This window comes from Oncorhynchus gorbuscha, linkage group LG05 (assembly GCF_021184085.1).
Source record: "Oncorhynchus gorbuscha isolate QuinsamMale2020 ecotype Even-year linkage group LG05, OgorEven_v1.0, whole genome shotgun sequence".
NCBI lineage: Eukaryota > Metazoa > Chordata > Actinopteri > Salmoniformes > Salmonidae > Oncorhynchus > Oncorhynchus gorbuscha.
This window is the reverse complement of record NC_060177.1, coordinates 8612396-8632793: the sequence shown is the minus strand read 5'-3', so window position 1 is coordinate 8632793 and position 20398 is coordinate 8612396. Positions and strand designations below refer to the sequence as shown.

At 45.0% G+C, this 20398-nt stretch overlaps 1 pseudogene; it reads left to right on the top strand.

Annotated features, from left to right (window-relative positions):
- LOC124035492 overlaps positions 1-20229 on the top strand; it is a 49537-nt pseudogene extending 29308 nt beyond the window's left edge.
- Positions 20230-20398: the final 169 nt, after the last annotated feature.

Below are 20398 nucleotides of genomic sequence, written 5' to 3'. Positions count from 1 at the left end.
TATTTACATAAATGCACATCTGCTATAAAATCTTAAATGTTAGTAAGTGTGTAAACATTTTCATGTTTTAATTAAAATATTACCATCAAAATATTCCTCTTCTGCACTTTCTTGAGGCAAAATCATCAACAATGTCATCATAGGACATGTGATTCCCCACGTCATGATTTATAGTCTTGATGGCCAGACGTTCCTGTGACATGAAAGACCTCAGGTAGTTTTTGATGAGCTTTCATTTTGAAAAGGTTAGGATAGAGTTCCTCCAGGTTGTTCTCACAGCGAAAGGAAAGCAGCTCAAAGGCAGTCATCTTGTCTGATGGCAGATCAGGTACATTCTGAATCTCATGTGCCAGATCCATTCCACTGATGTCACAGACATCTCTGAAGGTTAGAGTGTTTTTAACTTCCATGCAGTGAGCCTTTAAAGATTCACTGGACATCTGAGAGGCAGTGCTGAAGTTCAGCAGCACTCCATATTTGGTTTTCACCTGGTTGAGTGTTTTAAATCTCTCATCCATGGATGTCACAGCAGAGTCGACCACAATGTTGAAGTAGTTGACATCAAGGTTATTCAGTGCATCAGTCCCTGGTTCATCAGGAGCCTCATAGCTGAAATGCCTCTTGCTCTTTCAGAACAGCCTCAACATTAATTTCTTCACAAATGCTTTTGGCTGTTGTCTGGGCCTCAGAGAATCCAGTTTCCCAGTATGTAGTGAGGGAGGCCTTTGAGATTAAATTTACTGTGATCTCCAACTGCATTGAGGCGGATTGGAGGAGCTTGTTCACCTTGTTTGTCATTGTCAGTATCTCACATCATACAACACAGCAAATCAAAAAACAGTAGGACCCAACTTCCTCTGGAAGTGCTCGTGCTTCCACAGGATTGTTGATCGTCTGTCTGGCTTCCGGTAATTCCTCCAGAACTTCAGAAGCCTGATACCTGATTGCATGAACACTTTGGAGCCGACTCTCCCAGTGTCACTCCATGACTTCACGGTTATGTTCACGTGTTTCTTCAAAACACTCCATCTTTGTGTGCCCGCTGAAAAGAAGGTGAAGATACTTTACTAATGCCCCTACAAACACAACTGCATCTATTGAAGATTTGGCAGCATCTGCAATGACAAGGTTTAGAGTATGTGCTCCACATGGGATGAACACGGCTCTGGGATTTTTTTGTTGCAGTCTGGCTTTACTCCTTGGTGCTTGCCTTTCTTGTTGGTCTCATTATCATAAGCTCGCCCTCTGCAATCTTCAAATGGAATCTTGAGCTCGTTCAGCTTATCTAAGATGACAGTGGACAGATTCAAGCCTGCTGTAACCTCAACATCCACAAAGCTGAGGAAGTGATCCTTGATCTTGGCTTTCCCTTTAAAGCCACGCTTCTCAGAATAATGGACATTTGCTCCTGGTGACGAATGTCAGGTGTCCAGTCCAAGATAATGGAGATGTATTTTGAGTCTCTTACTTGAGTCACTATTGCTTCCAGAATCGTGTCACTCACAGTCTGTATCATCTCATTCTGTGTGCTCTTCCAAAGGTAATGAGCATGTGTCTCTCCATCTTTAATTTTGTTGAGATGATTTTCCATAACGGGGTCAAATTTCGCCAGTAATTCAACCTATTTTAGGAAGTTTCCATTTATTTGGTTGGAAGAGTTTGTCTGATGAACCCCTGAGAATGCTAGGTTTATTTCAGCCAGAGATTGGGTGATACTTATTAAACATGTAAGGACATCCCATAATCTCTTTCTTTCAGCCTCCAAAACTGTCATTTGTATCTTGTCAAGAGTCTGTCCCTGACTTAGGCGCAGATCAAGTTCTCTCCACTGGGTCTGTCATAGTATTTGCTGAAGCTGGCTGTACTGGGTCTGTGTTAGTACTTGCTGAAGCTGGCTGTACTGGGTCTGTGTTAGTATTTGCTGAAGCTGGCTGTACTGGGTCTGTGTTAGTACTTGCTGAAGCTGGCTGTACTGGGTCTGTGTTAGTACTTGCTGAAGCTGGCTGTACTGGGTCTGTGTTAGTATTTGCTGAAGCTGGCTGTACTGGGTCTGTGTTAGTATTTGCTGAAGCTGGCTGTACTGGGTCTGTGTTAGTACTTGCTGAAGCTGGCTGTACTGGGTCTGTGTTAGTATTTGCTGAAGCTGGCTGTACTGGGTCTGTGTTAGTATTTGCTGAAGCTGGCTGTACTGGGTCTGTGTTAGTACTTGCTGAAGCTGGCTGTACTGGGTCTGTGTTAGTACTTGCTGAAGCTGGCTGTACTGGGTCTGTGTTAGTATTTGCTGAAGCTGGCTGTACTGGGTCTGTGTTAGTACTTGCTGAAGCTGGCTGTACTGGGTCTGTGTTAGTATTTGCTGAAGCTGGCTGTACTGGGTCTGTGTTAGTACTTGCTGAAGCTGGCTGTACTGGGTTTGTGCATTTTTGTGCACTCGCATATGAACTCATGTTCACGCGCGACACGGTTATCTTTTCTGAGCTGCAGTTTATAAACAGTGTTGGCGTTTGGGTGGCTGTGTTAGTATCAAACATAATAAATAGCTGCATTTCACTGGCACTTTTGTTAGGCACAAAGTCACAGAACACAGCCCTGGAAGTGGTCTGTTAGTATTTGCAAGACACAGACAGAACAAGTGTTAGATTTGATGAAGCTAGCACATCAACTTGGGTCTGTGTTATTTGCTGATAAACATGGAGACTGAGGAACACAGGTTACCTGATTTGTTCCCTGGCTGTACTGGGTCTGTGTTGTCATTTGCTGACCTGGCTTCCTTTTTATGTCTCTGTTTTAGGTGAAGCAGGGCTGTTACTGGGTCTGTTTTTGTAGTTCTATGTGCTGGCTGTACTGGGTCTGTGTTAGCTTTCAAGCTGGCTGTTGTCTCTGATTGAGAACCTGGCTAAGACACTATGGTTTGTGTTAGTTATTTTCAGTTTCAGTGTTTGCACTGGGTCTGTTTAGTTTTGCTTATTCTCGGCTTTTGTATTTTGTATTCATTCTTGATTAAATGGTATTATGGATATGTACCACACTACATTTTGGTCCTCCTCTCCTTCCACCAACGAAAATCTGTGTTAGTATTTACCCACTGGCAAAAAAGGGTCAAGCAGCGTTAACCAGGAGCAGCTGGGAATGGGTCTGTGGACATGGGAGGACATTCTGGACGGGAAGGGTTTAGTACATGGGAGGAGATCCTAGCTACTGGGTCTGCCTCCCATGGGAACAGGTGGAGGCAACCAGGAGAGTTTCTGTGGAGGCAGCAGGTAGAGGGAGCCAGCGATTTGAGGGAACTGGCAGGCAAGGAAGCTGGCTGAGCCAGCCCCAAAAATGTCTTGAAGCTGGCACTGGAGTCTGTGTTAGTTATTTGACCTGAGCCAACTCCCCGTGTCTTGCCGTGGCTGAAGAGTGACTGGGTCTGTGTTAGTGCAGTGAAGCGCACCGTGTCCCCAGTGTGCACGCATTTGCGCTGACATCGCAGCTCCTGAATCGGCCGGGCTAGTATTTGTGGGCTCGAGCCAGGTCTGGGATGATGCCAGCTCAGCACATCTGGTCTCCAGTGTACTTGTCTCCTACTGGGTCCGGGTTATACGGCTGAAGCCCTGCATGGTTCTGTGTTAGTATTTGCCAGCCAGCCCAGTGGGTCTGTGTTCCGCATTTGCTGGGCTGTACAGGGGGATCCTGCCAGGACAGGCTGTGCAGGCTGTACTGGTCTGAGTTCCAGTGCGCTGCACTGCCCAGTGCATCCGGTGTCTGTGGCCAAGGAAGTATTTCCGCCTGTATGTCTCCCCAGTTTCTGTGTGAGTCCTTGCCTGCTCCCAGAACCAGTCTCCCCTCCAGTTCGGAGCTTAGAGCCGCCAGCTGTCCTGGGTCTGTGTTAGTATTTGCTGAGCTCCCGCCTGGGTCTGGTTAGTATTTGCTGAGAGCGCCCGCCTGTCTGTGGAGCTGCCAGAGCCGCCAGTAGTCTGGGAGGCGCCAGAGCCCCACACCAGTCCGGGAGGCGCCAGAGCCGTATCACGCCAGAGCCGCCCGCCTGTTAGGGCTTGCAGAGCTCCCTCCTGTCCGGTCGCCGCCAGAGCTGCCAGTACTGGGTCTGTCCGGTTCCGCCAGAGTCTCCCGCCTGTCCGGAGCTGTTTCTCCCTTCTGTTGGGCCAGCAGTAAGGGGTCTGTGGGTATTTGCTGAAGCTGGCACTCCAGAGGCGGGTCTGGGCCAAGACTGAAGCTGGGACTGGGTCTGTCCCGCACCAGAGCCGCCAGTACTGGGTCTGTGAAATGCCCACCCAGACCCTCCCTGTTTTCAGGTATTTGCTGGCCAGAGTCCGCTGTTGGGGTTAGTATTCCTGACCTTAGTTCCATGTCTCCATTTTGGTTTGGTCATTAGTCTGGGGGTGAGTTGGGGTGGGCATTCTATATTTTTTATTCTATGTTTTGTTCTATGTTTTGTATTTCTGGGTCTGTGTTGGTATGGTTCCCAATCAGAGGCAGCTGTCTATCTTTGTCTCTGATTGCTGAAGCTGAACCATGCTTGGTAGCCTGTTTACCACCTGTGTTTGTGGGTAGTTGTTTTCATGTTTGCACCTTGCAGAACTGTTCGTTTGTTGTTTTTGTTCTAGTGTTCATATTTATTAAACATAATGAATATACCAGCTGCATTGGTCCTCTTCTCCTTTTGTTAGGCACAAAGTCACAGAACACAGCCCTGGAAGTGTAGGTTCTGTCTGCCCAAGACTTAATATACAAGTGTAGGTGCTGTCTGACCAAGCCCATCAATATACTGTTACTGTTAGGTGCTGATAAACTTGAGGAAGCCAGGTTTAATATACTGTTAGTGTAGGTTCTGTCTGCCCAAGACCCTTAATATACTGTAGTGTAGGTGCTGTCTGACCAAGCCCTTAATATACTGTAGTGTAGGTGCTGTCTGAACAAGCCTCTTAATATACTGTAGTGTAGGTTCTGTCTGCCCAAGACCCTTAATATACTGTAGTGTAGGTGCTGTCTGACCAAGCCCTTAATATACTGTAGTGTAGGTGCTGTCTGAACAAGTTATTTTAATATGTTTGTAGTGTAGGTGCTGTCTGAACAAGCCCTTTTGTAATATACTGATTAAAGATTATGGTGCTGTCTGACCAAGCCCTTAATACCCACCAGTGTAGGTGCTGTCTGACCAAGCCCCTAATATACTGTGGGTAGGGACATTCTGACCAAGCCCCTTAATATACTGGAGAGAGGTCCTGCTGACCAAGCCCTTAATATACTGTAGGGTAGGTGGAGGCAACCAAGCCCGGAGGAAGCAGAGTAGGTGCCAGTCGATTTGACCAAGCACCTTAATATAGGCAGAGTAGTCTGAGCCAAGCCCCAAAAATATACTGTAGAGTAGGGAGTAGGTGCAGTCTGACCAAGCACCTTAATATACTGTAGCCGGGAGTAGGTGACCTGGACCAAGCCCCTTAATATACTGTAGAGTAGGTGCTGTCCCCTGACCAAGCCCCTTAATATACTGTAGAGTAGGGAGATGAGGTGCTGGTCTGACCAAGCCCTTAATATACTGTAGAGTCCAGGGACAGGTTGTGACCAAGCCCCTTAATATACTGTAGACTTCCAGGTGCTGTCTGACCAAGCCCAGTAATATACTGTAGAGTAGGGAGTAGGTGCTGTCTCCCAAGCCTGTTAATATACTGTAGAGCTAGGGAGTAGGTGCTCCAGTTCGGAGCTGACCAAGCCCTTAATATCCTGTAGAGCTGGGAGTAGGTGCTGAGCTGACCAAGCCCCTTAATATACTGTAGAGTAGGGAGTAGGTGCCTGTCGGACCAAGCCCCCTTAATATACTGTAGAGTAGATGCGCTAAGAACCTTGGTGTGATCCTGGACAACACCCTGTCGTTCTCAACCAACATCAAGGCGGTGGCCCAGTTCCTGTAGGTTCATGCTCCAACATCCGCAGAGTACGACCCTGCCTCACACAGGAAGCCGGCGCAGGTCCTAATCCAGGCACTTGTCATCTCCCGTCTGGATTACTGCAACTCGCTGTTGGCTGGGCTCCCTGCCTGTGCCATTAAACCCTTCAACTCATCCAGAACCCGCAGACCCTCCTGGTGTTCAACCTTCCCAAGTTCTCTCACGTCACCCCGCTCCTCCGTTCCTCCACTTTCCAGTTGTCTCCATTACAAGTTTGGTCATTGGTCAGGGGGAGTTGGGGGAACGGCATTCTATGTTTTGTTCCAGTTTTGTATTTCTGTCAGGCCTACACCCAAACAGAGGCAGCTGTCTCATCCTTTGGCCTGATTGCCTCCCTAACACTGAGGAAGTACAGTTACCACCTGTGTTTCAGCCCAGTTGTTTTGTTATTGCTCTGCCCCCAACTGGTTTGGTTTTTGTTCACGTTCGCCAGGACAGCGGAGTCAATCACCACCTTCCGGAGACACCTGAAACCCCTCCTCTTTAAGGAATACCTAGGATAGGATAAGTATACATATAGGGCCCCCCTTTAAGATTTAGATTCTGTCTGCCCAAGACCCTTAGTGACTGTTCCACTGTAGGTGCTGATGTCATAAGGTGAATGCACAATTTGTAAGTGTAGGTGCTGTCTGCTAAATGACTTAAATGTAAATGTAAATGTCTTAAATGAGTAGGTGCTGTCTGACCAAGCCCCTTAATATACTGTAGAGTAGGTGCTGTCTGGCCAAGCCCCTTAATATACTGTAGAGTAGGTGCTGTCTGACCAAGCCCTTAATATACTGTAGAGTAGGGAGTAGGTGCTGTCTGACCAAGCCCCTTAATATACTGTAGAGTAGGGAGTAGGTGCTGTCTGACCAAGCCCCTTAATATACTGTAGAGTAGGGAGTAGGTGCTGTCTGACCAAGCCCCTTAATATACTGTAGAGTAGGTGCTGTCTGACCAAGCCCCTTAATATACTGTAGAGTAGGTGCTGTCTGACCAAGCCCTTACTGAACCAGAACTATCAAGACACACAGCTTCAAAAGAGCCATCCAAAAGACGCTGTCTTATCAATTCCGCTCCTCGGACACACACACACACACACACACACACACACACACACACACACACACACACACACACACACACACACACACACACACACACACACACACACACACACACACACACACACACACACACACACACACACACACACACACACACACACACACACACACACACACACACACACACACACACACACACACAGAGAGAGAGAGACAGACACATGTGTTTACCATGTGAGTACGTCCTCAACCTGTCAGTGTGGGTGATTACTGTTCTGTTCCCTCTTACTTTTCCCTTACTGTAAGACAACACTGGGTCTATGTACCTCAGCATCCAAATATATGGCTGGAAATAGCTCATTACTAGATTTCCTCTGAATTGATAGTGGCGTTGTGGACAAATTGCTTCCTAACTTTTCAAATTGAACACTTGTTCAATCAGACAAACCATTATGGCACAAAGCTTTATCAATGCTTTACTGCACAAGAAGGTCATCGGGTAAGACCACAATGGTTGAGCAGTATGAGTGAAGAGGCAGGCAGAAGCGGTGTAGAGAAGATCAGTGTTCAGAACCAAATGACATTTTGGGGCGTTTGTCTTCGTGGGCCGGTCTCCACTGCATGTAAATGGAAAACCATTTTGCACTGCCTTCTCTTTTATGGCCTTTGTCTCCCGCCAGAGAGTTGTTTTCTCATCCTCTAATAGTTTTCTTTAATAAAGATGAAGATGTTTTATGCCTGTCTTTCTCATGATAGATTACTGGGCACTCATTCCTATTTCTCTGATTTGAGTTCTCTGTTGTGGTGTATAGGACTGTCTTTACTGTTGTTGTGGTGTATAGGACTGTCTTTACTATTGTTGTGGTGTATAGGACTGTCTTTACTGTTGTTGTGGTGTATAGGACTGTTGTTGTGGTGTATAGGACTGTCTTTACTGTTGTTGTGGTGTATAGGACTGTTGTTTACTGTTGTGGTGTATATGACTGTTGTTTAGTGTTGTGGTGTATAGGACTGTTGTGGTGTATAGGACTGTTGATGTGGTGTATAGGACTGTCTTTACTGTTGTTGTGGTGTATAGGACTGTTGTTGTGGTGTATAGGACTGTCTTTACTGTTGTTGTGGTGTATAGGACTGTCTTTACTGTTGTTGTGGTGTATAGGACTGTCTTTACTGTTGTTGTGGTGTATAGGACTGTTGTTTACTGTTGTGGTGTATAGGACTGTTGTGGTGTATAGGACTGTCTTTACTGTTGTTGTGGTGTATAGGACTGTTGTTTACTGTTGTGGTGTATGGACTGTTGTGGTGTATAGACTGTTGTGGTATATAGGACTGTTGTTGTGGTGTATAGGACTGTTGTGGTTTATAGACTGTTGTGGTGTATAGGACTGTTGTTGTGGTGTATAGGACTGTTGTTTACTGTTGTTGTGGTGTATAGGACTGTTGTTTACTGTTGTGGTGTATAGACTGTTGTGGTGTATAGGACTGTTGATGTGGTGTATAGGACTGTTGTTGTGGTGTATAGGACTGTTGTGGTGTATAGCACTGTATTTGTGGTGTATAGGACTGCCTTTACTGTTGTTGTGGTGTATAGGACTGTCTTTACTGTTGTTGTGGTGTATGGGACTGTCTTTACTGTTGTTGTGGTGTATAGGACTGTCTTTACTGTCATTGTGGTGTATAGGACTGTCTTTACTGTTGTTGTGGTGTATAGGACTGTCTTTACTGTCATTGTGGTGTATAGGACTGTTGTTGTGGACTGTTGTTTACTGTTGTGGTGTATATATTGTTGTTGTGGTGTATAGATTGTTGCTGTGGTGTATAGGACTGTTGTTGTGGTGTATAGTTCTGTCTTTACTGTTGTTGTGGAGTATACAGTAAGACTGTCTTTACTGTTGTTGTGGTGTATAGGATTGTCGTTACTGTTGTTGTGGTGTATAGTACTGTCTTTACTGTTGTTGTGGTGTATAGGACTGTCTTTACTGTTGTTGTGGTGTATAGGATTCTGTCTTTACTGTTGTTGTGGTGTATAGGACTGTCTTTACTGTTGTTGTGGTGTATAGGATTGTTGTGGTGTATAGGATTGTTGTTTACTGTTGTGGTGTATAGGATTGTCTTTACTGTTGTTGTGGTGTATAGGATTCTGTCTTTACTGTTGTTGTGGTGTATAGGACTGTCTTTACTGTTGTTGTGGTGTATAGGATTGTCTTTACTGTTGTTGTGGTGTATAGGACTGTCTTTACTGTTGTTGTGGTGTATAGGACTGTCTTTACTGTTGTTGTGGTGTATAGGACTGTTGTAGTATATAGGATTCTGTCTTTACTGTTGTGTGTAGTACTGTCTTTACTATTGTTGTGGTGTATAGGACTGTTGTGGAGTATACAGTAAGACTGTCTTTACTGTTGTTGTGGTGTATAGGACTGTTGTGGTGTATAGGACTGTCTTTACTGTTGTTGTGGTGTATAGGATTCTGTCTTTACTGTTGTTGTGGTGTATAGGACTGTTGTGGTGTATAGGACTGTCTTTACTGTTGTTGTGGTGTATAGGATTATGTCTTTACTGTTGTTGTGGTGTATAGGACTGTTGTGGTGTATAGGACTGTCTTTACTGTTGTTGTGGTGTATAGGACTGTTGTAGTATATAGGATTCTGTCTTTACTGTTGTGTGTAGTACTGTCTTTACTGTTGTTGTGGTGTATAAGACTGTTGTGGAGTATACAGTAAGACTGTCTTTACTGTTGTTGTGGTGTATAGAATTGTCTTTACTGTTGTTGTGGTGTATAGGATTCTGTCTTTACTGTTGTTGTGGTGTATAGGACTGTCTTTACTGTTGTTGTGGTGTCTTCACTGTTGTTGTAGTGTATAGGACTTTGTCTTTCATGTCTTTATACCCTCTGAAAATGATCTCTCTAGCTCTAACTTTTGTTTCTCTCTCTCCCCTCTCTCTCTCCCCTCTCTCTATCTCTCTCTCTCCATCCCTTCCATGTATCCCCCTCTCTTTCTCTCCTCATGTTTCTCTCCTCTCTCCTCTTCATGTTCCAACACAGGTATCTTCAAGAGCACCTGCTACATCGATGTGCGCTGGTTTCCCTTTGATCTCCAGAGGTGTGACCTGAAATTTGGCTCTTGGACCTATGGGGGCTGGTCTCTGGACCTACAGATGATCGAGGCAGATATCACAGGTTACATCCCCAACGGAGAGTGGGACCTAGTGGGTAAGAGTTAGTGGCTGGCCAGTATTGGACAAGATATTGTCACCACAAAACCTGGGTCCTGATGGCAAGGTTGTTTGGAAGACTGTGCTGCCAGTCCTGTATGGGCCATATACCGGTATTCTTCTTACAGTATCTGTTTTGGATAAAATTCTCTAAATTACAATATTACATCTAATTATTACAATAACTGTTTTGAACAAGCATGGAAGTTTGGGATAACTCACAAATATACCCAGACTATATTTTTTTACATTTTGAGTTTAACTTTCAAACTCGATGGTCAAACTATAAAAGCTAGACCCTGTATGTATGATTGATCACATTTAAATAAATAGGAGAATTCATTTGAAAGGCTTTTCCTCTGCAGTACAGATCTTTAGTGAAATTGGCTTCTACGGAATCCCTGGCAAATTGACTAATGTATTTACAAGAGAGGGGTTCTAATGAAATGCCATCCCAGTGCTGAATATAGTTTTTCTTGCATGTTTGACTGCTTATTAAAAAAATGGCAGACACTATTACTGTAATGGGGAACTGATGAAAACTAACAGGACCATTTGATTCAGGGTCAAACTCCCAACACCTTTAACTTACAAACGTTTCCTTATTGTGAAACACCATTCATTTGCCTGGGGGGAAAAGACATCCATTACTGCAAATCATCACAACCCAAATTGAGTCCTCAAACTGTAATTGACTTCCTGTATTGTTGTCTTCCTGGTGTATGATACAGAGGTGCCGGGGCGCAGAAACGAGCGCTTCTACGACTGTTGTAAGGAGCCTTACCCTGACGTAACCTTTACTGTGGTGATGCGTAGACGTACCCTCTACTATGGCCTCAACCTCCTCATCCCATGTGTTCTCATCTCCACCTTGGCCCTGCTTGTCTTCCTACTGCCTGCAGACTCTGGGGAGAAGATATCACTGGGTCAGCTCCGTGGGTTGGTGGATGGATGGATGGATGGATGGATGGATGGATGGTTGGGTGGGTGGGTGTTTGGGTGGATTACTACTATTGGACATGAAACATAATTAGGTTATTAAATCAACAACTGTAACTAGGGGTGTGGGGTTGTCATCTAAGGAGTTCTCACTGTGACAAATTCTAAAATGAAAGTACAAACATCATGATATTAATTGATGTCGATTTGTGTGGCAATTAAGCATATATTTCAAGCTAGGATCAACCCAGCTTGGGGCAATCTAGCTTGGGGCAGCAGGGTAGCCTAGTGGTTAGAGCGTTGGACTAGTAACTGAAAGTTTGCAAGTTTAAATCCCCGAGCTGACAAGGTACAAATCTGTTGTTCTGCCCCTGAACAGGCAGTTAACCCACTGTTCCTAGCCCGTCATTGAAAATAAGAATTTGTTCTTAACTGACTTGTTCAATTAAAAGAAAATTCAAACCTACATGCCAGGCAAGACACCCTATACTTCTCACAAGGTAATATACTTATTATTATTTTGAGTTTATAACTCAGTATTCACTCAATCCTCACTGAGGGAAACCAGCCACTGGAAAAATATTCATGAAAAGCTCCAGCAGTTGGTCATCAAGCAAATTCTTATTCACCTTTCAGAAGTCAGGCTTCAGTCTCCAGATGACTCTGATTTATCATTGAGTGCTCAGAGAATCATATGGAACATCCTATTTCCATCTCTCAGAACCTGGCTGAGTGCTGACTGTTGGCTTCCAGCTGTATAAGGCATCAAGGCATGCCGGGCCATTTATGTATGTCTACACGTCTCGTTGGAAAGATTAGGAGCCTGCAATGGAGATGGTTTCCTTAATTAACCCAGTGTTTCTCCAAAAGAGCTGTGTGTGTGTGTGTGTGTGTGGGCAGCTGCTTGGGTGTCTAGAGGGGTGATGGGGAAAGCAGGAAATGTGTTTGATGTAGTCAGTCAAACTTCAAACGAATAAAAAAACACCTTGCTGTAATGTATATGATTTAATGCTGCCATGTTGTTTTTAGTACAGTATTTACACACTATGCAACATGTAAGATTTATGCATCAAACTTAGTTGAAAGTGTGACCATCACAAAACACCATCTGCCTTTATGATCAAGACTTACTGTATCAACCAACCAACACCATTATCTGTCAGCCTTTTTTAGAAGTGATCAATGTGTAACGGATGTGAAACGGCTAGCTTAGTTAGCGGTGCGCGTTAAATAGCGTTTCAATCGGTTACGTCACTTGCTCTGAGACCTTGAAGTAGTAGTTCCCCTTGCTCTGCAAGGGCCGCGGCTTTTGTGGAGCGATGGGTAACGATGCTTCGAGGGTGACTGTTGTCGATGTCTGCAGAGGGTCCCTGGTTCGCGCCCGGGTATGGGCGAGGGGACGGACGTAAAGTTATTCTGTTACAAATGCACAACGTAAGATGTATTCAGCTTCAGTTCCTTCTGAGGAAACTGTCATGGCTGACTTGTACAGAAACAGGGACTGTTGATCAGGGGAAAGAGAGACATGAATATCCAGGCAGGGTCAACACTGCTGTTGTCTTTATGGTCCTTGGGGGGCAGTGAACACACCTGCCAACATTAATGTGTGTCTCAAATGGAACCCTATTCCCTTTATAGTGCACTACTATTGAACCCTATTTCCTTTATATTGCACTACTATTGAACCCTATTCCCTTTATAGTGCACAACTTTTGAACCCTATTTCCTTTATAGTGCACTACTATTGAACACTATTTCCTTTATAGTGCACTACTTTTGAACCCTATTTCCTTTATAGTGCACTACTATTGAACCCTATTCCCTTTATAGTTCACTACTATTGAACCCTATTCCCTTTATAGTGCACTACTATTGAACCCTATTCCCTTAATGGTGCACTACTTTTGACCAGACATCCCTGACAGTGAGTCACAGGTCAAGCCTCTACGATCAATAGCTGTCTGAAATTAAATCAGCGAGCTGTCTTCTCAGTTGAAGTCTTATTTTAGACATGCCTGGCTGATGTTTTTTTATTTAGCGAGGAGAATTGTGCTTCAATCTGAGAACGCATCGAGTGAGTCACGGCCGTTAATAATTATATTTCTACTGTCTTTAGTTTTTAAGTCTTATTTGGTTTATTTTCTTAGTTCAGCCATGTTCAGACTCTGGGCGGATTAGATAGAGATATTTTCAACATTTCCCTTTTGTAATGTGCCAATTGATAACCTATATGCCATTCAGCAGATGCTTTCATCCAAAGCGATTTACAGTCATGCGTACATAGATTGTTTACGGATGGGTGGTGCCGAGAATCAAACCCAATATCCTTGCTTTGCAAGCGCCATGCTCTACCAACTGAGCTGCAGAGGACCTACTTAGGATATATTGCTACTATTTGTCTAAGATTTAAATAATTTAGCTACCAACACCTTATTTACTGAGTTGTTACCTGGCTGGCAGTTTGTTACCTGGCTGGCAGTTTGTTACCTGGCTGGCAGTTTGTTACCTGGCTGACAGTTTGTTACCTGGCTGGCAGTTTGTTACCTGGCTGGCAGTTTGTTACCTGGCTGACAGTTTGTTACCTGGCTGACAGTTTGTTACCTGGCTGGCAGTTTGTTACCTGGCTGGCAGTTTGTTACCTGGCTGGCAGTTTGTTACCTGGCTGGCAGTTTGTTACCTGGCTGACAGTTTGTTACCTGGCTGGCAGTTTGTTACCTGGCTGACAGTTTGTTACCTGGCTGGCAGTTTGTTACCTGGCTGACAGTTTGTTACCTGGATGACAGTTTGTTACCTGGCTGACAGTTTGTTACCTGGCTGGCAGTTTGTTACCTGGCTGACAGTTTGTTACCTGGCTGGCAGTTTGTTACCTGGCTGGCAGTTCCTTACCTGGCTGGCAGTTTGTTACCTGGCTGGCAGTTCCTTACCTGGCTGGCAGTTTGTTACCTGGCTGACAGTTTGTTACCTGGCTGGCAGTTTGTTACCTGGCTGGCAGTTTGTTACCTGGCTGGCAGTTTGTTACCTGGCTGGCAGTTTGTTACCTGGCTGACAGTTTGTTACCTGGCTGACAGTTTGTTACCTGGCTGGCAGTTTGTTACCTGGCTGACAGTTTGTTACCTGGCTGGCAGTTTGTTACCTGGCTGACAGTTTGTTACCTGGCTGGCAGTTTGTTACCTGGCTGACAGTTTGTTACCTGGCTGGCAGTTTGTTACCTGGCTTACCTGAGTTTGACATTTGGGAAAAGTAGCTGTTGCTATGGTTATTGTCAGGAACACACAGAAGAGAAGTTCCTAGCGAGTGAAAGGTGAGCCGGTGTGCTTTGAGATACCGAGGAATTGACACCTAATCACTTAGAGATATTCAGTCCCCGTTCTATCCCTGAATTCAGTGGCTTAGAGACCCAGCAAGCTCGTTAGCAAGCTTCAGGGGGGATTGTCTTAAATCTCCACCCACAGGGGTTTGATGTCGTTCCCACATTTCCACTCGAACCCTGTTCGCCTCAAGGCAGTATGATGATGAACCACAATAGTAGATGTTGCTATTTCAGATCCCTCTGTCCTTGTAGGCTAAAACCCAGTGAAGCAACACTGGATTCTGACAAAAGCAGGAAACTGAAGACTGTGTAAATTAGCATAATAATAAAACAGAATACTGTTTGATTACTTGGATGGGATAAACAATAGAACAGAGCACAGTGAAATGCAGACTAGAATAGAACAGAATACAATGCCACTCAATATGCCTTGGTGAAATCCAGTTGAACCCATTGGGTACACAGGGATAATATGCTGCAATGTGACACAATACAGCAGATGATTCCACTTGAATAAATTATAGATTGGTATTCATAGCAAGCCATTTTGTTTAAAAAAACACAACTCAGAAATGTACAAAAGAATGTTAGGCCTATGTGTAAAATGGTGTTTGTTAAAATGTGTAGTCTGTTTAATATAATTTTAAGGATTATTTCACATTCCAAAATAACCATACTGTTAATCACACAGACTACATGAACCCCTTCCTGAGTGCTGACTCATCTACGTTTCGTTCCAGGGATAACAGTGCTGCTTTCACTGACCGTCTTCATGTTGCTGGTGGCAGAGATCATGCCTGCAACCTCTGACTCAGTACCTCTCATCGGTAAGATTGTCTATTTTTAAATTGGAAATTACAATTGTAATGGCTGCCATTTTGAAAAGGCCAACAGTATAATTTATTTTTATTTTTTATTAATTTTTTTATTTCACCTTTATTTAACCAGGTAGGCTAGTTGAGAACAAGTTCTCATTTGCAACTGCGACCTGGCCAAAATAAAGCATAGCAGTGTGAACAGACAACACAGAGTTACACATGGAGTAAACAATTAACAAGTCAATAACACAGTAGAAAAAAATGGGCAGTCTATATACAATGTGTGCAAAAGGCATGAGGAGGTAGGCGAATAATACAATTTTGCAGATTAACACAGGAGTGATAAATGATCAGATGGTCATGTACAGGTAGAGATATTGGTGTGCAAAAGAGCAGAAAAGTAAATAAATAAAAAACAGTATAAAAACAGTATGGGAATGAGGTAGGTGAAAATGGGTGGGCTATTTACCAATAGACTATGTACAGCTGCAGCGATCGGTTAGCTGCTCGGATAGCTGATGTTTGAAGTTGGTGAGGGAGATAAAAGCCTCCAACTTCAGCGATTTTTGCAGTTCGTTCCAGTCACAGGCAGCAGAGTACTGGAACGAAAGGCGGCCAAATGAGGTGTTGGCTTTAGGGATGATCAGTGAGATACACCTGCTGGAGCGCGTGCTACCGATGGGTGTTGCCATCCTGACCAGTGAACTGAGATAAGGCGGAGCTTTACCTAGCATGGACTTGTAGATGACCTGGAGCCAGTGGGTCTGGCGACGAATATGTAGTGAGGGCCAGCCGACTAGAGCATACAAGTCGGCAGTGGTGGGTGGTTAAGGTGCTTTAGTGAAAAAACGGATGGCACTGTGATAGACTGCATCCAGTTTGCTGAGTAGAGTGTTGGAAGCCATTTTGTAGATGACATCGCGTTCTGTTATAAGTCGAGGATCGGTAGGATAGTCAGTTTTACTAGGGTAAGCTTGGCGGCGTGAGTGAAGGAGGCTTTGTTGCGGAATAGAAAGCCGACTCTTGATTTGATTTTCGATTGGAGATGTTTGATGTGAGTCTGGAAGGAGAGTTTGCAGTCTAGCCAGACACCTAGGTACTTATAGATGTCCACATATTCAAGGTCGGAACCATCCAGGGTGGTGATGCTAGTCGGGCATGCGGGTGCAGGCAGCGATCGGTTGAAAAGCATGCATTTGGTTTTACTCGCGTTTAAGAGCAGTTGGAAGCCACGGAAGGAGTGCTGTATGGCATTGAAGCTCGTTTGGAGGTTAGATAGCACAGTGTCCAATGACGGGCCAAAAGTATATAGAATGGTGTCGTCTGCGTAGAGGTGGATCAGGGAATCGCCCGCAGCAAGAGCAACATCATTGATATATACAGAGAAAAGAGTCGGCCCGAGAATTGAACCCTGTGGCACCCCCATAGAGACTGTCATAGGACCGGACAGCATGCCCTCCGATTTGACACACTGAACTCTGTCTGCAAAGTAATTGGTGAACCAGGCAAGGCAGTCATCCGAAAAACCGAGGCTATTGAGTCTGCCGATAAGAATATGGTGATTGACAGAGTCGAAAGCCTTGGCGAGGTCGATGAAGACGGCTGCACAGTACTGTATTTTATCGATGGCGGTTATGATATCGTTTAGTACCTTGAGTGTAGCTGAGGTGCACCCGTCACCGGCTCGGAAACCAGATTGCACAGCGGAGAAGGTACGGTGGGATTCGAGATGATCAGTGACCTGTTTGTTGACTTGGCTTTCGAAGACCTTAGATAGGCAGGGCAGGATGGATATAGGTCTATAATAATATAATAATAATATATGCCATTTAGCAGACGCTTTTATCCAAAGCGACTTACAGTCATGTGTGCATACATTCTACGTATGGGTGGTCCCGGGGATCGAACCCACTACCCTGGCGTTACAAGCGCCATGCTCTACCAACTGAGCTACAAAGGGGGTGTCTCCCCCTTTGAAGAGGGGGATGACTGCGGCAGCTTTCCAATCCTTGGGGATCTCAGACGATATGAAAGAGAGGTTGAACAGGCTGGTAATAGGGGTTGCGACAATGGCGGCAGGTAGTTTCAGAAATAGAGGGTCCAGATTGTCAAGCCCAGCTGATTTGTACGGGTCCAGGTTTTGCAGCTCTTTCAGAACATCTGCTATCTGGATTTGGGTAAAGGAGAACCTGGAGAGGCTTGGGCGAGGAGCTGCGGGGGGGGGCAGAGCTGTTGGCCGAGGTTGGAGTAGCCAGGCGGAAGGCATGGCCAGCCGTTGAGAAGTGCTTATTGAAGTTTTCGAAAATCATGGATTTATCGGTGGAGACCGTGTTACCTAGCCTCAGTGCAGTGGGCAGCTGGGAGGAGGTGCTCTTGTTCTCCATGGACTTCACAGTGTCCCAGAACTTTTTGGAGTTGGAGCTACAGGATGCAAACTTCTGCCTGAAGAAGCTGGCCTTAGCTTTCCTGACTGACTGCGTGTATTGGTTCCTGACTTCCCTGAACAGTTGCATATCACGGGGGCTATTCGATGCTATTGCAGTCCGCCACAGAATGTTTTTGTGCTGGTCGAGGGCAGTCAGGTCTGGAGTGAACCAAGGGCTGTATCTGTTCTTGGTTCTGCATTTTTTGAACGGAGCATGCTTATCTAAAATGGTGAGGAAGTTACTTTTAAAGAATGACCAGGCATCCTTAACTGACGGGATGAGGTCAATGTCCTTCCAGGATACCCGGGCCAGGTCGATTAGAAAGGCCTGCTCACAGAAGTGTTTTAGGGAGCGTTTGACAGTGATGATGGGTGGTCGTTTGACTGCGGCTCCGTGGCGGATACAGGCAATGAGGCAGTGGTCGCTGAGATCCTGGTTGAAGACAGCGGAGGTGTATTTGGAGGGCCAGTTGGTCAGGATGACATCTATGAGGGTGCCCTTGTTTACAGAGTTAGGGTTGTACCTGGTGGGTTCCTTGATGATTTGAGTGAGATTGAGGGCATCTAGCTTAGATTGTAGGACTGCCGGGGTGTTAAGCATATCCCAGTTTAGGTCACCTAAAATCATCTTCAGGAGAGGAAGAGCTATTGGAGGCTTGGAAGTGACTTAGTGTAAATTCCTAATCTCTGTATTTATCAAACCACTCAATTGTGTGGGGGGCTATTTCTTAACCTGAAATATATTGATTTGGTAAGAGTGACAAATGAGAACCTTTCATTGAGATAAAATTATGCCCATTTCAGTAACTTATGGTATGGGGAGTTCTGTCATTTAGCCACTAGTCCTCTGTCCTCTGTCCACATTCATCTCTCTCTCTCTCTCTCTCTCTCTCTCTCTCTCTCTCTCTCTCTCTCTCTCTCTCTCTCTCTCTCTCTCTCTCTCTCTTTCTCTGTATTGTAGCTCAGTACTTTGCCACCACCATGGTCATTGTGGGTCTCTCTGTGATCGCTACGGTTCTGGTCTTACAATATCACCATCACGATCCTGATGGAAGCAAGATGCCTAAGTGGGTGAGTGTATTTTTACACAAACTCATTATCTGAAATGACTATGAAATCTTATTAGTTACTCACTAGTTCTACATCCGGGCTCCCATTGTTGTGATTCTGCCAAAGAAAGCCTTTCAGTGATAGAGTGCTTTAGAATAGTTCTCAAAACCCTTTGCCTGGTAAGGGGAAAGTCATTCACTGTCAATGTGTAACACCAATCTGAGTGATGCCCAGTAGCCATTTTGTGCTAGAACATTGGCTATCATAGTGGAGGGCTGAGGAAGACTTTTGGACAATTAGAAGCAGAGGAGGATTAGGCAGCCATGATAGCGTGAAGGGCCAGGGAAAACTGTTGTCGTGTGATCGTCACCACTGACCACTGAGTGTCAGAGCACCTCATTCAAAGGAATCATGCTGGGAGGATTTGAGTGGAAGTTTAATATTCTCTCTCTTAGTATCTCCAGTCAGTACACTGCCGGCACAGTACATTCATTCTGGTTTTACTCTCTGATTGTGTGAAGACTCGGGTAATTCTGCTCAACTGGTGCGCCTGGTTCCTGCGTATGAAGCGGCCCGGTGAGGACCGTGTACGCCTGGCCTGCCACAACAAGCATCCCCGTGGGAGCCTCACCAGCATGGACCTGAACACCAGCGCCTCAGCCCCCCACTCCACCAACGGCAACATGCTCTACATCGGCCTGGAGAGCATGCACTACACTACAGGTGCAACCTCCCCCGACTCCGGAGTGCTGTGCGGCCGTCTGGTGTGTGGTCGGGGGGGAGGATGAGGTGCTCTTGCCCACACGGCCCACCTCTTCAGCGGGGGAGCCTGGAGCCCGATCTGGCCAAGCTCCTGGATGAGGTGCGCTACATCGCCAAGCGTTTCCGCGACCAAGATGAGGATGAGTTGGTGTGCAACGAGTGGAAGTTTGCGGCGTCAGTGATCGACCGGCTCTGTCTCATGGCTTTCTCTCTCTTCACCATCCTCTGCACCATCGGTATCCTCATGTCGGCACCTAACTTTGTAGAAGCCATTTCCAAAGACTTCTTTACCTGAGAGCTTGAAACGTTCACATGCTTTAGCCAATAAATACACTACATTGTTTTTGAAATCTCACATTACAAGACACATACTTATATCAAATGATTGAATATTTGTCTGTGATATAGAGAGAGAATACATTATGTCTGCATAAATATTCAATTTACAAGATGTACAGTTTTTTCACATTCAACTATTTCCCTGCAGGATGTCATCTGGAGGAAAATCGTGTTGTATTTAACTGGCTTAAAAGAATCTAGGCCTTAGATATTACAGCCAACCAACACAGAAGAGTTAATAGCCATGCCTTGTATAGCTTTATAAATACCAAGGTTACTTCAATTGAATCCAATGTGTTTTTGTCCACTTGAGTAATTGCTTATTGGCTACCCTTTATAACTCTCTCAGTTCAAAACGTTCAAAACGTTTTCTCTTATGTGGTGTAAAGAAACATTGATGGATACCTTTGGGTTCAAGGTTTCTGTCAAAGTTATTGTTGGTTTTATGTTTGTAGATCGTGTGGTGATATGTAGTGTGTAGTTTTCTGTGATTTGAAAATATCCATCACAAAAACACTTTGAGTTTTGGCAACTTTATTGCATCATCA